The 17,409-nt window shown below is 39.0% G+C and overlaps 1 protein-coding gene across 1 annotated transcript in view; it reads left to right on the top strand.

The window, feature by feature from the left end:
* The window catches only part of TRHDE (thyrotropin releasing hormone degrading enzyme), a 209,419-nt gene that overhangs the window by 134,760 nt on the left and 57,250 nt on the right, over positions 1 to 17,409 (top strand). The window lies entirely within an intron of this gene.

Genomic DNA, 17,409 nt, shown 5'->3' with positions numbered 1-17,409 from the left:
AACTGCTCCATCAGGAGTCTTTTCCATGGCTGCAGTTCTTCACAAACTACTCCAGTGTGGGTCCCTCCCTCAGGGTGCAGTCCTTCAGGAACAGATTGCTCCAGTGTAGGGTCCTCCACAGGCTGCAGGTGGATCTCTGTTCCTCCATGGACCTCCATGGACTGCAGGGTCACATCCTGCCTCACCATGGGCTGCACCACGGGCTGCAGGGAAATCTCTGCTCCAGTGCCTGGGGCACCTCCTGCCCATCCTTCTTCACTGACCTTGGTGTCTGCAGGGCTGTTTCTCTTGCATATTCTTCTTTCTCCAGCTGCTCTTTTCCAGCAGTTTTTTCCCCATGTTACCTCAGAAGTCCTACCACAGTGACTGATGGGGCTTGGCCTTGGTCAGCAGTGGGTCTCTCCTGGGGCTGGCTTGGCTTTGCTGAATATGGGGGAAGCTTCTCTTAGTTTCTCACAGAAGCCACCCCTGTAACACACCAAAACCTTACCATGCAAACCCAATACAGGTGAGAATTAGACTTAGTTTTATTTTCATACATGGCATTAATTTGTAATTCAAACTGTGTGTTGTCATGTGTGGAATGGCCAGGGCAACACCACCAGGGCAAATTCTGCTGGGTTTCTTAGGAGATTTTGTTCACAGATTTTATTACAATTCTTGTTTCTAAACATTGGAAAGAAGATTTAGTGCTAGAGAGAGCACAGGGAAAGATATCCATGTGAGCCCTGCCAGGAATTTAGTATCCTAACAGTCAGTACAATACATATATGGATCTCCTTTGGCAGGTCTCTTCCCCCTTTGGATTGTTTTTTTTCCTATGCTTCCATTTCCTTTAAGCACAAACAGAAAAGAAACCCCTTGCTCAAGGAAAGCTTTACAGATGGGTATTTTACTCCAGCCAGTTAGCAGACAGAGCTAATTTGCTGCTTCCCAGTTGAAGTTATTGGAAACTCATGTTACATAAGTATAAATAGGAAAGAATAGGAACCATATGTATTTAGCAAAAGGGGAAACTTACCTCTGCCATTCACCTTTCAAAAACCGTCCATCAACTTACACAAAAGTCCTATGGCTTAGTTACAAATTGGTGTCTGAGTGTTATAACACTGACCATGCACTTCGTTCATGACTGCCCACAGGCACGTGTGGCTGGCTATGCACAATGGCCATGTGTCAATAATGTCCTTTCATTCAATTAAATTAACTAAAAAACAAGGTTGAGATACTGAGAATAAAGTTAATCTTTTAGTCGGCAGTGACCTAGATATTTTTCAGTTGTTTGGTTTTTTTATCTTTTTATTTATTTCTTTTTCCTACTCCTGAACTGACTGTTGCTTCAGTTATTGTGAAAGCAGTAGACAGGGAAAATCACATTAATGTGTGGTCATTTGATAATTTGAGATGCATTACTCTACCTTGGTTTTTAATATTGAAAGGGCTGAATTTGTATGACATGACACAGTTTTTCTACAGCTTCACCAAGGGGAGTGGTAGTACTGCTGTGCAGTGCAGTGTTCTGGCTCTTCCTGTGGGTGGCTTTGGTCAGGAAAGTTGGCAAGGGTTTACTGATGTCTGCTGATGAAATATATAGATCTATCTATATATATAGATCTCATCAGCATGCAAGGTTTGTGGGTGTTAGAGATCAGTGGCCTAATTCACAGTCTAATAAAGTTGGTGCTTACCTCCCCTGCATGACCCATGAATTTAGGCGTTGGACTCATGTCTCCCTGGGGAGCCATAATAGGCACTGTAAATAACAGAGAGCAAATGGTATTTATGCCGCATCTGAGGCCGGGCTCTAGCAGGGCAGGCAGCATTGGCTTCCTTAGGGTAGTTTATCTGTGGATTAGTCGTGGTGATCATTCTAAACACCAAAAGAAGTAGATCTGCACAAAACACAGAAAAATGTTCCGGTCCAGGCATTTTCAGGAGTTTATCATCTAAACAGACAACACAGTACACACTGGAGGGCTCCAGGGAAGGCTCCTAAAGCATACATCTACCCTGTAGTCTTTTGTTATCCAGAGGTGGGGCTGTAGTTTGGTATGGCACAGCAATAAATGTCAATTCTATTGCTTTCAAAATGATGAGGAGTTTAAATTTTTGGTTCAGATGCTGTCTAGGCAAATTTAACTTTGCCTTACTGTAGAAAAAGTCACTTCAGAGTAGGTCTTTCAAATGTATCTACTGCATAAGAAATGTAAATAAAGAGGCAACTGAATATTTTGGAACCATTCTGTTTTATAAAATGTCTGTGCTTTGCTTTATGCTGTGTATTTATGCAGCAATTAACTGTTAAAAATGAAATGTGAAGCTGCATATTTAATTTTTAACTTTGAAATCATGTAGAGTAAGACAGAAGCAGCAAGCAGATTTTTCTAAGTGATAAACGATAAAAGAGAAAATTGTTGATACCTTTGGCAGTGGTTGATGCCTCGTCCATTATTATAAGTGTTTTTAATTCTTCTACAGAAGAGAATGATTACACGTTTTCCAATCTCCTATATATTTGTGCTCCTTGTCATTATACCTGAAGAAAAATGTGTTTCAAGAGCCGTACATTTACAAACTGTGATTTATTTCTATGCATACAATTGACTGTATGGCTTACTAAGCTCTAACATTTGGACTGAAATTATAAAAGGGACACAATTTCGCTTCTTTGTAAACTGAGCATAGATTTTACTTGACACTTATGCCTTCACATGATCCATAGTTCTTATTTTATGAGAAAATAAAACTAACAATGGCAGACACTGTTTCTAGAAACATCATTCCTTAGAAGGGCTGAAATCACCAACTTTGATTTGAGTGCCAAAGCCTGTGGTTGGTATAATGTTTCAGTAGCAATTTCAGCTTATGCAAGCAAAACTTCAAAATTCCTATTATAACTGTATAATTCATATTCTATCCCTGTATAACAACCCTTTAGTTAACTGTAGTTTGGTCCTGAACTCCTGTATACACATGAGAATAGATTATGCCCTTAGTGTATAAGGATCCAGGGGAGAAGGTGATATTCCATCTGACAGGGTTCAGTGGGTTTCCCTGCTTACAGAAAATGATGATTTTAAGGCAGTAGTCTCATCCATCATTACAAAACAGCTCACAGATATGACAAAAATCTTATGAAAAATAATCTGTGGTCTAGACAATAAACTAACCAGTTTTGATGAAATCCATAAACCTTTTATATATTATATTGAAGAGCAGACCAAAGCTTTCTGGTTGTGTTTTGCCCTCTAAAAATATGCAGAGCTTGTCTTTGTAAAAGTGGAGAAGTAACCTTTCCAATGTTATCAAAATAATTAAGTTAATGTTGCTGGAATAATATTCATTTATACGGTGTTCTTATCATGCATGCAGCTTCCCTAGCTAATCTTTGCTTGTTCATTATAATATCCTGAAGGGAAATGTCTTGCTAGGCACTGAACACAGCTAGGTGTGAGGAAGGAAGGAAAACAGGAAGATGAACAGATTGGGATATGGACAGGGTATGCATACATACTGTAGTGTGGTAATCCTGAGTGCCTTTCTCTGTGTAGCTGCACTTGGGAAAATTCAGTTGAACAGTGCAAGCCATGGACGTGACCAGCAAAGCCAGAGCTGTACAGACCCATGGGTCTAACACCCTGTGGTAATTGCCACAGCTGAAAGGCTTTGGAGTGGGCTTCAGGGCTGCTCAGCAGACACTCCAAGATGAATGATTAACTGCAGAATTTATTCCCCTTCAAGTCTCTTCTGAATTTCATAGACAAAGCTCCTTTATTTATTCAGGCTTTGCAGGAAAAGGGCTGTGCTTGTCCCTTTGCTGATAATGATTTGCATAGTGAAAGCATTGCTGTGTTTGGATATTGCCATGTGTCTTCTTACATAGCTGTACAGCATTACTGCTTGAGCAGTGATGGGGAACTTACTCTGTCCACTTAACAGCTAAGGAGCTGGTTAAACACAAACCAAAATGTTAGGAGCACAAGGGAGCACAATGATGATTAGTATCTTTGCTATGTTCTTAGAGCAATTGCAGATTAATGTAGCATATGTAGTATTAATTATGTAATAAAAAAGGACCGTAATATGGACAAATATTGTTCCATAAACTGAGAAAAGAGGGCTAACAAAATATAAATAGAAAGCAAAGTGCTCATTTACCTCCCTGTCTCTGAGAAATATCCTCTCATCTTCCATTTTCTCAGGTCCTTTGAGTGTTTTCTTGTTATGCCTTTCATCTTTACTCTATCTGAAACATTGTGCCTGTATCAGTGTTTCTAAGAGAAAGAACTATTGTGTTGTTACCGAGGGAGTGGGTGTGGTACCCCTAGTTCATCTAGAATGACCTAAATGTCTCTGTATCTGCTGTGATAATGATGAGGGGAACAGGATCCAGGAAAGAGAGGTACCAGTGTATTAGGCACAGAGGAAATGGAATTAACAGGAATGAGATGGAAAAAATCAAGAGTCCTCAGTGGACCACAAAACTGTGTGTGAACACTACCAGATATTGATTTAACCATTTCTTTTTTTTTACGCTGGTCAAGCAGGGGCTTGAAAATACTTGTTCTTGCAGAAGACTGGGAAAGCGTGGGGTGTTCCCTCTCTTGAAATGCACACTGGAGTAGAGGCCAGCTCTGTGACACCAATACATCTTGTCCTTTGATGTGCATAAGGACAGTCCTTAACCCCAGCAGCCTGAGAGAGGCCAGTGCTGTGCTGGGTGCTGCTTCTCCATAGGAACAGGCACAGGGGCTGCCTTTGTGAGTGACCTGGAGCAAGCCTGCCTGCCTTGGGCACATGATGGAACAGTGCCTTTGCTGTGTTTACTAGCCCAGCCCTTGTGCTGTGTGCTCCCTGTTGCAAAAGGGTTTTTTCTTTTCTGTAAAAGCCACTAGAACATCTTGGTTTTTTGTTCTGCTTTTTCATTTTTAGAGGCTTTTCTGATTGTTGTATTAAAAAAAAAATTCGGAATAGAAAATACTCTTAAAATCTCTTCCAGTACATATGTGTGGTAGTGTCTGCAGCAAGATTATGCTGCTATCAAAGACAGCAGAAATGCCAATTATAATTTAACACTTCATTTCCAAAACCATTTCACAGCTTCTATTTGCAAGAAGCTCTTCTCACTGGGAAACTTCCAGGACACTCTGGTGTGCAGTATGTAGGCAACTTTCAGTGTTCGAATTTGCAGAATGCTAAAGAAGACAAAATTAGTGTATTGTGTCATTGCTTCCTGTGTGGTGGCAGCACTTTTATTCTGGTAGAAGTTAGGCTGACAGAGAAAAGCTGCTGTTGTATTTTATTGTCACTGCAGAATGTGCCACTTTCTTCATCTTATTTGCTAACATTAACTCGCAGGAATTGCTAGATACCCAATCTAGTTAATTGACTCACATTAATTAAATCAATTTCATGCTGAGGAAAGGAGCATGTACTGGAGGGCAGTGCTGTGTTTTAGTATAGAGTGAAGACTTTGGGAGATGAAGAGGAGAGCAAGGATAGCAGTGCTTGTAGGGAGCTGCTTAACACGCAGGGGGTAGAGAGGTAGCATGGCATGGAAGGGTGCAAGTGTGAGCCAGAGTTGGAGCATTAAAGTTGTGTAGCTGGGATAGGCAAATATGGAGTAGGGAAATGGAAAAGGGGTTTAAAGTGAGGGCTTTAGTGAGGGAAAGACCAGATTGGTGAAGGCCCAGACAGCATTTGGCAGAGACAAGTTTTATAGGAGGGATGAGGGTGGTTAAATGGCATATTTTGTTGGCTTTGGAAAAATCTGAAATGTGAGTTCCCCATTGTAGATCAGAGGATAAAACTTCTAACATGCTCCATTTTTTGCCTTCTTCCTCCTGCTTTTTAAAGTTACTGATAATGGCTTTCTTTTCTTACCATTTGCATGAGCCGTTACAGTCACTTTAAACTTTACATATTAGAATCCTGGGTTTTATGGAGGAGATACTTTGGTAGGGAGCTCTTAGGAAGTTTACTGAGGAAAGAGAAATCATCACAGGAATTATATTTTAATCTTGCTTAAAATCACAGTATTCAAAGGAAAAATCAGAACTGAGCCCAACTAAATATGTTGAAAAATATTTAGTACTAAGTCTCTGAGAACATACTGGAGGACTGTAAACACAGCTGAATTGCTCTCTCTTACTCCTGTGGATCCTTCTCAGTCCATAGTACATCCTTGTGCTCCGCTCAGAGAAATCTCAGGTCTGTGCTCTAGTCAGGGGGTTATGCTTATGGGTAAAGGATGACACAGACGTGGGGTTTGCATAATCAGCACTTTGTGTGCAATTCTGCAAGGATGTTTTGCACTGGTTAAACAGAGGATGTTGGAGAGATTAAGAGCCTTCATTCCAGGGTAAAGCGGCAGCTGTTGGGACAGACACTTAACACTGCCAAAGCTTCTTTGTGTCCATCTTTGATTCAGCGCCCAGAGTTTCTTGTCACTTTTGAAAATGAAGCCTTTTGTGTTTTAGTGTAAAAGATACTGTTAGGCAGGGAGGCGATAGCGTGTACTAACAAAGAATTTGTAGTATTGGTTCTTTGCCCACATCATTTTTCTAAATTTGGTAAGGTGTGCTGCCAGCACTGGCACTGAAATGAGTCAGTTTTAGATGGCTTCACAATATTAATAACAGCCTCATTTATAATTTATTTTTGGATGAAATATTTAGCTAATACTACACAAAATTTTATAGAAGATTTAGTAATCAGATAATTATATTAGCTATGATATGTTATGTTATTTTCAGACAATGCTTTTTTTCCCCCTCAAATTTGGTAATTTAATTCAAATTTACTCATTTAAATTACCTTGTGTCTAGCCTTATGAAAAAAAAAAGGTCAATGAAATTTAGACAGGATGGCCAAAGACATACAGCTATTCTCTAACAGACTATGCAGGCTGTCATCTTAAGACAGACCCACAGTGCAGAGCCACACAGGCGCTCTTGCATGCAAGGGCTGCTGCTACAGCAATGGATCTTTTTTTGTGTCTGAAACTTTGTGTTATTGTTACATTGGTAAGGGCATTGTATTTTGCATAAGACTCCTGGAAAATGTAAATTCTTTCTCTTTTCCTGCTCTAGGATTTACTTATTTCCAAAAATTATTCCAAAGACTCTTGCAAAATCCAGAAGGAATTAGGACTGTGGCAGAGTAAAGGAAAACCACAAAATCTGCATCTTTAATACATTGCTATTAAACATGTTAACACTGTTATGACTACAGATGAATTATAGTGTCAATTATTGTTTTAAAATACATGCTTCTAAAATTCATTTCTCGAAAATACATTCCAGCAATCCTGTACTGACATGGAACATATTTTCTCTACATATATTTGTATTTAGGTCCATTTGCAAAAAAAAAACCCAAACAATCCATGATCCATCATATAAGTAGTTGCTCTTATAAGCAGCTGTCAACCTTTCCTTTAGAGTATACTAATATAATTGCCTTTTTTAATATGTTTCTAAATGAAAGCATATATTATAGACAAATATATAAAATTAGCAGCTGTATTGAGGCAGACCTGCAAATAAAGAAGCTTAAAATCAGAAGCAAGTAATCCTAGATGTGGTAGCCTCTTTTGAGACTAGAATTTAATCTTTCTAGTCACTCTTATGCAATTTTAAATATTTATCCAAACTATAAGGATTATTCATAGTTTCCTTCATGTGTGCAGCTAAGTATAATTTGTGTTCAAAATTGTAAGAGGTTCGCAATTCCAAATACCTTCCAAATCCCAGAGTTTTGCTTCTCTCTGAAATATATATTAGCTTTATTCAAGTGCCCATCCAATCCAAGTCTGAGACGAAGTAGCTAAATCTTAGTAGTTAAGAGGCAAGACTGCTCTACAAATGTATTACTTTTCATCCATGAGACATCTTCTAAGTTCACTTCTATTGAAAACTTGAAATACTCTTCAAAATCTGACACCTCGGTTGTGAAGCCCATTCAGAGCCACCAGGTGGTGAAGCCATTATCTGCCTGGCAGCACCTATCACAACCTGACCCTCTTGGGTTGTTCTGGATGGTAGATTGGTCTGGCTGAAAAATTTAATCACCTCCATAGTTGGGGCATTAGGGAGAAAGAAGAGAAGAACTGATACAGAAAGCTCAGGTAGGTTTTGACCGTGTTTGGCTTAGATGGTAACAAGACCAATAATTTCTGAGTAATAATGTGTGCCTCACTTGGAATTTTGTTACCTGCTTACACAATAACGTGTGGGTATTGTATTGCACCCTACATTCACTGTATCTATACTTTTGACTGAAAAATTACTGTCTGTATTACAGCCAGATAGAACTCCTTAAAGACAATGCTGGAACACTGTCTTTAATTCAGAGTCCATCAAAGTCCACCAAAATTTTGTAGAGGAGCACAAAACTCCTTCCCAGTATTGTGTAGAATAGTCTTAGAATAAGCATTTCCACAACCTTTTTCTTCCAGTCTTTTCCTGGTTGCTCTTGTTGTCGGTGTTATTAATTTCTCTCTTTTTTTTTTTTTTGCCTTAGCTGACCTTTTTATTGTTGACCAGTCTGTTAGTCTTGGGTGAGGGCAGAACCCCTGTAACCCCAGAATCCTGATGTCAGCACCATCTCCTTTCCTCATTTTGCTTAAACCCAGCAAACTGTGGATTCTACAATTAATGTGGTGTGTGTCACACTTACTGTGCCCTGCTGTTTCATTTCTGCACTGCACACAGTGTTGCTGTCAGAAATTGTCTGTCTACAGGATTTGTGAAACTCATGTCCATTTCAGACACCAGGAGGCCTTCTCCTGTTTATACCACTATAGTACTGTCCTTTCTGGTTTCAAGTTAGCTGACTGCAACTTGTTCCTTGATGAAGAAGTCTGGTGTTTTCTGCTTTTTCATCCCTCTTGTAGGGGAATTCAGCTTGGTCATTTGCCTTTATCAGTGTTTCTCATGTGTTTCTCACTGTTCTTTATATTAAACTCCTTTGTTCTCAATTTGATCTCAGGAGTTAAGGTTACACTGGACATATGCAGATGACCAGTGAAAACCTCAAGCTGTGTTCAGGGGATCTCAGTCATTTCGAATTGTTCTTTTTTATCCATTTTTCATTTCTATTTGTCTTTGCTACAAAGTTAGTGAAATATTCCCTTCCTATCTGCCATCTTCCATGCTCACAGGGTACAAGGAATCCCTTGACACCCTGTCTCGGTGTAGGAAGTGTAATAATTGTGAAAGAGGGAATAACATCTTCTTCTGTTGTGTTATGCCTCTGGGCACAGCCTGCAATCACTTTACTGGCATATATTAAATCAAATGAAATCTCTGTGCTCTTCAGTCTTTTGAGAATGATACTCACAACATGAATATATTGTCAGCTCCTTATCCATTAAACAGAACTAACACTCTTGTAGAATTGCACTTAATAAAAATGTGTGATTTCCTGTGATCCTCACATGAGCTTCCCCTGGAACCTGAATTACTCCTTACTGAATGAGATACTGTACTATATAATAACTGGGGAAAATCTCTATGATACTTTTAAATTATCTTTCCCAACACAATCTTTCAACAAAGTGTGGCTTACAAAACTGTATCCTACTGAGTTCTGCTTCTTGTATAATCTTTTTCTGTAGTAGGAAGCTCTGAAGCTGTTCTGCTGTTCAATAGCTTTCACTAATTTTCCACTGACCACCTTACATGTGTTTGTGCTCTCAGTCTAGGATGAAACACTTCCAGGTATCACTGCAACAAGGCTCATGATTTCATAGATTAGTTGAATACACTTAAAGGTTTTCTGTTTCCTGTTCTGATAAAACAGAAAATTTATCTTAAATCTTATGTAATTTATCTTAAATCTTACGTAATTTATCTTTCTACTTTCAATATCTTAACAGTGAATAACAAAGGCTTTCTTTTGGTTTGTGTTGTAGTTTGACCTCAGCCAGCATCTAAGCCCTACACAGCCACTCACTCACTCCCCACGCTGGGGTGGGGGAGAGAACTGGAGAAGTGACAAAACTCATCGCTTGAGACAAAATCAGCTTAAAAGGGAAAGCAAAAGCTGTGTGCACAAGCAAAGCAAAACTAGGATTTTAGTTACTGCTTTCCATGGGCAGGGAGGTTTTCAGCAATTCCCAGAAAAGCCAGGCTGCATCATGCTTGACAATTACTTGGTAAAACAAATGCTGTGATGTTCCCTCTTCCGCCTTCTTCCCCCAGCTTTATATACTGAGCATGAAGTCACACAGTATGGAGCATTCTTTGGGTCACTTGGGGTCTGTTGTCCTGGCTGTGCCTCCTCCCAGCTTCTTGTGCACCCCAAACCTCCTTGCTGGTAGGGTGGGGTGAGAGACAGGAAAGGCCTCGGTACTGTGTAAGTGCTGCTCAGCAATAGCTAAAACATCCCTTTGTTATCAAAACTGTTTTCAGTAACAGTCAAAAAAAATAGCCCCATACTAGCTACTATGAAGTAGTAGCCCAAACCTTGCTAATCTTGCTAATAGAAACCGTACTTGTCTTGGCAAGAAAAGTGAGAGATCTCTACTGTCTGCTTTCTGTACTGATTTAATATCCATATATCGCATAATCCTTTCTTTAGTTCATTACCAATTTTCTGTGCCTTTTATTTTGTAATAAGCATTAAGGTCATTAGCCAGAAACATCTGCAGCCATCCATCTAAATGCTTCTATTACTCGCCACTATTTGTGTATGTCTCAGATATACAAATATATCTGCCAGGATCAGCCAGGTATTTAACTGAAGTAAAAATACAAACCTTGAAATGTTAGCTTTTGTTCCAAAGATTTACCTTTCAAAAGGTCAGATTTTCTCATTACTTTGCTTTTGTGGCTTTTTTGTGTCTGGAATCCAAGCACATGAGCTCACGCAGATGACTCATAGCAATACGTTCCCTTGATTAGAAATGCTAATGTCAGCATCCTGACCTGTTCAGAGAATCACCAGTGTTTGCAAGGTGGAAAGTGTTCCCTTCTCAGACTCAGTGCTGCTCAGCTGAGCATAAGTGTTTATGTACGAGACTTCAGGATTTACATCTGGAGAGAGCTGAGAACAGGAAACTAATGCCAAGGAGTCCTTGCTCCCTGTTTCTCATCTTCAGCCACTCCCGATGTACCACGTTGTTATCTTTAACTAAAGAGACAGAGTTAGCATTTTGGGTATTAAGTTCTGGTGCTTAAAATAAGGAGATAGGTGTCTTAACCAGTCAGTTTTACTCTTGGGTTTTCTTTTTTATGGTTTTTACTCTTAAACTATTTTTATGCCTCACTTCATCTCTGTGTTAAATAGCTTTAATCATATCCCTCAATGATATGAGGTCTCAGATTGTTACACTCTCAAAATACTTCACAAAGATTAGTAAGAGTTACCAATGAACAAGAAATGGATTCCCATCCCACAGAAATTTTCCACATATCAAAACATTTCCCTGCACTGAATCAGGACAAAAATCAAAGCAAAAATTGGGGAAAAATTGGTTTAGAACATTCATTTCAATTCTGTAATTTAACTACCTTACATTTCCGTTTCAGTCATTTCAACTTCTCCCTGCAATTTTTTGAATCAGCAAACGGAAAGTTCTTATTTAAAACAGTAGTTATAAAATGTTGCAGCAGTGCCATTTTAAAATACTGTGTTTGAAAATCTGTGCTGAAGTCTTCTTTTTCTTACAAGCAGCTTGGTTTTGAAAATTTGCCTTTTTCCCTTAGAAATGAAAAAATGTCATAGGGAAGCTTATGGTTAATTATGGAATGTCTCTTTGTCAACACTGAGTGGATGGAAAGGCCCATTTAGTTGCTTGCATGTGTGACTGGTGCCATTCAAGTTGCCATCAGGTATCTTACTTTACCTTGTGCTACCAACCGGCGAGAGCATCCTTATTGTCTTACAGACCATAGCAGAGGTCTCAAATTCCCTACCCTATAATTTGCCATCACCTTAAACAACTGAATTTTATCCCAGAGAAACTGAGTCGTGGAAGAGTGGTGGTTGGGATTTCACCAGTGCCAGCTGATGGGTACATGACTGCTGTTCTTCCATCCCAGGATAACTCACATTTTCATTTCTCAGCCTACTGAGGTATTTGAAAATACATACAGCTTTTGGTGTTAAGCTTTCCTGAAAGTAATTCTGTAGCAGCTTTGCAGTGGGAGAGATTAGGAAAAAAAAGCAGATGGCAAATCATTTGCCTCAATTGACTTGATTGATTTTGTGTGATGCCACTGAATGTACAGCCTGTATATCCTCCTCTGGTATCATGTTCTACCTACAGTGAAACTTGTTTTCCTGTGCTTTGATCACATTAGAGCAGAAGGCTTTATCTCTAAAGTCTCTTCCCACCTAAATCATTCTATGATTCAAGTTTATGATTGCCACTACACTTTAAATTAATTATCCTTATTATATCCTGCTAAGAGGCAAATCACTTAATTTGCTTTTGTGCAAAGCTTTTAATTTTGTCCCTCATTTTTCTGTTGTTAGATGTACTAAAAAAAGTAATTTTTTTCCTTAAATCTGTACATTGTTCTGTTCTTCTGCCTTGCCATAGTTCTCCTTTGATTTCCTGGCTAAGTATATAATCAAAGACTATTAATAGATGTCTTCTAAATCTAGATCTATGTAGCTTCTTGTAATTTAACTGGGTTTTTATGTGGTTTTTGAGGTCCAGCTTCCTTTTTAAATATTCCTAAAGAAATTAATCTGTACCAGGATAAGAGAGAAGAACATTTTAGAAATACAAGCAAAAAGTGAAAAATTAGATGGTTGAATTTCTTAGTGGAAGGTCATAGCCCAGGAAATTCTTGAAAAACCTGCACTGAATTTTTTCTTATTCAGCTATATGTGATAAAGGGTGTGGAAGAGTTAGGTGTCAAGAGTTTTCTGGTAATAGGAGTTTTGTGAGTGTAATAAAAACAAGTATTACTTACCAAGATGACAGAAGTATTCCTTAGTGCTAGTTGACATGGTTATAAAAAGGCAGATGGAGCTGAATGTTGGTAATGAGGTGATACATGTGGGGAAAGTAGTTCTAACTCAGATACTCAGTGGTGGGTTCTGAAAAAACTATTTTCTCTCAGTAAAGAAATCTTGAACCTGTGTAAACATCAGCTCAGTGTCCAGACATGGTCAAGCAAATAAATAGGACAGTAGGGATTAGTAGAAAAGGAGCATTTTAAAAAGTATAAAGAGTGTAGAAGAGAAAAGAATTATGCCACTTTTAATCCCTGGTAGATATGCCTTCAAAGCGCTGAAGCAAGGCTTGGTTTTCTAACCTGAAATAATAGGTAGGAAAAAATACAGAGGTGGACAATAAGAAGGATTAAATACAGTTTCTGTGTAAAGAACAGCAGGATAGATTAGAAATCTTTAAGCCAGAGGTCTGTAAAAGCAGAATAAAAGAGGACTGTGGTTGTTCACTTTCTCTGCCATTCAAATGTAGGTAAGCTGAATTCTACAGTGGTACTTTAGTTACAGATGTTCTGTCACTTTATGTGAATCAGTCACATTGGCTGTATACTCCTTATAATGCAGGATAATAAGCCTCTGAATATTGAGCAGATACCTTCATTGTTCTGTGAGTAATGACTAGGAATAAATCAACTTCTTTGTTTAGTTTTGAATCCAGGGGAGAAGGGAGAAATGCCACTGGAAGAATGTGGTATTCACTGCTGGCAGTGTGTGGAAGCATGGTACATTATGGCTACTGGGAAGATGAATCTTGAAAATGTGTGGATTTACATCCCAGCAAAAACATTTCACATTTCATTAATATGAAAAAGTAGTTGAAAAGGTGTGCAAAATCTGAAATGCTAGGAACATTTCCTTTCTGTTTTTAATTACCTGAGATCTTTGTTTTGTAAGCAGAGGAAATAAACTACTGCCCTTTTTCTGGCTTTGCATAGCTCTTTGCAAAGATGCCCCTGAAAACCCAGTGTTACTACAATATTACTATTCATCAGAGGCAATAGTGTGAGGCATCATGATTGTTTAATGTTTTATGGTCTCAGGATTTGCCCACAAAGGGATCTTAGTTCTTTTTTGCTGAAAATTGTTACCAAGTAATCATCACAAATATGATAATTTTCCAAGTGAGATAAAGTACACTAATACTGCCTACCTAGTCATTATGTAATGCTCAAGACAAAAAAAAAAAAAAAAAAAGAAAATCTATATAATCCACACAGAGCATAATTACTTTGCTTCTAGTATTGCATTAGCTAGCTTCTAGTATTGTATGTACCTTGACTGATGCAAGATCTGATACTTTGTGAAACAAGTCCTTCTGATTAATCTTTAAGCTGGATGAATACGCTTCAGTATTATGCATTGATACAGTGCTACAAAAAATCCACCAATGCATTTCCTCATGCATTGTCCTGTCAGCTTAAGTTTAACTATTTCACATGAGCTGTTTCTCACTTGTAGATCAGCAAAAAAAGGTTTATTTATACTACCTTTCAACAAGATTCCCCTTTCCTTACATTTCTTGAAGATTGAACAATGTTATGTTCAGCACAGTTCATGTTAACATGTCTGTTCTAGTTTCAGGTGTCTCTCCTCCTCAGCTTCAGAGATGTTTTTTTTAAAATTCCTGAAATAGCCCCTAGTTTTTCCACAATAAGAGGTTTGCCTTTAGCTCCCCGTCAAAGTGATCAGGTTTGATTGTGGAGGGACATGATGTGGGACACCTCTGCAGCTGAGCAGCATCTCAGGCAGACTGAACACACAGTTCATTAGCACCATTTCACCCAGGGACTGAGTGGGCTATCTGTGCTGGCATCTGAGTCCTGCAGACATAATTGTGACAGTAAGAAGACCGAATGGGTTGTTTTAAGCCTTGCTGCCCTGGTCACTGGGCCCTCAAGGCTGGATTCTTATTGTCACTGCAACTGGTTTGTCACAGCAGGCAGCAGATGGCCAGGTGGAATGGGATGGTTTTTTCCCAATTCCATACATACTGAGAGCATGCTGGTGATGCTGTCAACTTATAAGGAATAAATAAAAGGTCTGCATGACTCTGAGACAAAGCAGGAGGAAAGCAGGAGAGTGGGCCCCCTTTTTCCTCTTTGCTCTTTAAAGTAGAAGACTCCTGACAGAAAAGCACAAGAAAAGTTTACTTCTTTCTATTCATACCTGGAGAACACAGTCCATACAGAGCATTCAGAGACAATGAATGGAAGATGCCTTTTTGGAAGGTGAGCCAGATGCATCTCCCTCACATACACAGAAGTTAGCTACAGCTTCTTCTGTAACAGCAGCAGAAGTTTCTTTGAGATTGAAGAGGAATGGAAGGAGAAAACAAATAAACAGAGAAAACAGCAGCAGTTAAGTAGGAAAAATGTTTATTTCTCTAGATGTCTGCTAAAAGGACACCATGAATATGTTCATACATGAATATTTGTGGGTGTGTATATATATGTGCTTAAATCAGCTACATAGGCAGATCAGAGTATCTTTTATTTTGCATTTTAGCTTTTTCAGTAGGAGTTGGGGTGTCATAAAAATTCCATGCAAATGCAGTTTTAATTTTTTTTTCACATACCAATGTTCCTGTTCTTTCACATAATGTAGAAACTCCATGCTAAATTTTGCCTTATTTTTCTCAGTCATAGTTTGCTAGGATCTTTTTAATTCTGGAGAGACAAGTATTAGGAACTGGGTATGTTTCTAAAGGCAATGTATTTACTAGGAGGTTTTTATGAACAGACCCTAAAACACTGGTGTGTATCTAGTAAGGTGTAAGGTATTCAGGGCAGTAGTGAATATAATTCAGTGCATCACTTCACAGCATTTGCTGACTGCCCTCACCTGTTGAACCCAGAAGTTACTGCTGCTGTAGCTAAAGCAGTACGACACAGTACACACTGTATCTCATGAATCCAGTTCACAGTCCAGAATATTAGTTAAGCCAAAAATCAAGGTAACATCCCCAGATTGGGAACTGGAGAAGCTAATGCACTAATGGAGATCCTCTTCTGCTGGCTGTGCTGTGGAGTGTGATAATATCCAGCACAAGAAATGGGCAGACTGATAAAGCCAAGAGAATCTTCAAATGACACAGCTTAATTATCCAAAAAGTGTCTGCCAGAGCATGTGCTTATGTGGAGCTCATCTTCAGTGCAGGAGTAGAGCTAATTATTTTCCTAGTGTGTCATAGTACTAACATTCAGAGAACCTAAAATCACATGGAAACTTTTTTCTTCTTGCATATGGCAGTAAATGCCATGTTTTATTTCTCGTGTCACTCACAGCTCTTTCAGCTGTGTGGTTGTCCAAGTATCTCCCCATCTTTGCTGAATCTCTGCTCTATGGACAAGTGTTTCCCTGCACACAATTCTATTCTAAGCAGTTCATATTCCTGTGTGTCCTGGGAGCTCTTTGCAAATGGGTGGGGAGCTGTGAGCCAAGTGTGGTGGCAGGGTAGGGCTCTGTCCCTCCCCCAGCCTCCAAGTCATGCCAGCAAGGCAACCCTTGGAAGCCAGCCCATGTTGACTGTGGCTGTGAAACATTTGGGTGGTGTTTGTAGTTAAATGGAGCAGGCTTCTGGGTAAGTGGAAAGGAGCAAACCTAATTTTTTCTTCAGTACAGTGGGCTGGTATTGCAATGCTGTGTATTAGCAGGAGAGAACTGGCCTGTGCTCATCTTTGCACCATTTTAATGCAATCAGTCTTAAATGATATTCGTGGTATCCAAGTGGTGCTATAGGTGATATCTGAGTTGGGGCCAGTCTCTTGCCATGCTGCCTTGCTTAACTGCACACATACTACCACGGACCACCTACCAAGGGACCATCTGTAGGAGCCTAAGGCAAAGGGACCACCTGTACCATTGCTGAGTGCTTCCCCTTTACTGATTTACAAAATGACATGGCAGGCCTGTGAGGGAAATGTCTACTTTTTCACTGACTGGTGAAATGCTCCTTTTGAGAGTTTAGAAGTAGAGGTGATGATGAAGACATGAAGGAAATAATCCTTTCCATCTGTCCCTAAAAATATTCCCTTCATACAGTCAATTTGTTTTTATTCAGATAAAGATGTTATTTATAACATTTACTTCAGACGAGAAACAATTTGTAATACCCCATGGGGAAGATGGGGTCTGATTATACCAGTGTATCACCAAACCCACATATAGTATGTTTTGTCCAGTTTGCATATGTGGTCATAAATGGTGCCAAGAAGTGGAGATCTGTCCCATTCATTTTGTTTTTTTTAAACCAGCAGCAGTGAAAGCCCATTGTAGCTTTTTAAGAAGTTGCTAGAAGAGTATGGTATTTTTAAACTTTGAAATCCCAATAAATCAAAGCATGTCTTATGTGGAGACATTTACTTTCTAAGTAAATGTAAAAAAGTATTCTTCTTTTTATGATTAATCATTATTTCCTCTTTTGTAAAGCATTTTTTTAAA

Source organism: Haemorhous mexicanus, chromosome 5 (assembly GCF_027477595.1).
Source record: "Haemorhous mexicanus isolate bHaeMex1 chromosome 5, bHaeMex1.pri, whole genome shotgun sequence".
NCBI lineage: Eukaryota > Metazoa > Chordata > Aves > Passeriformes > Fringillidae > Haemorhous > Haemorhous mexicanus.
Note: the sequence above shows the minus strand (reverse complement) of the source record. Positions and strands in the feature narration are given on the sequence as shown.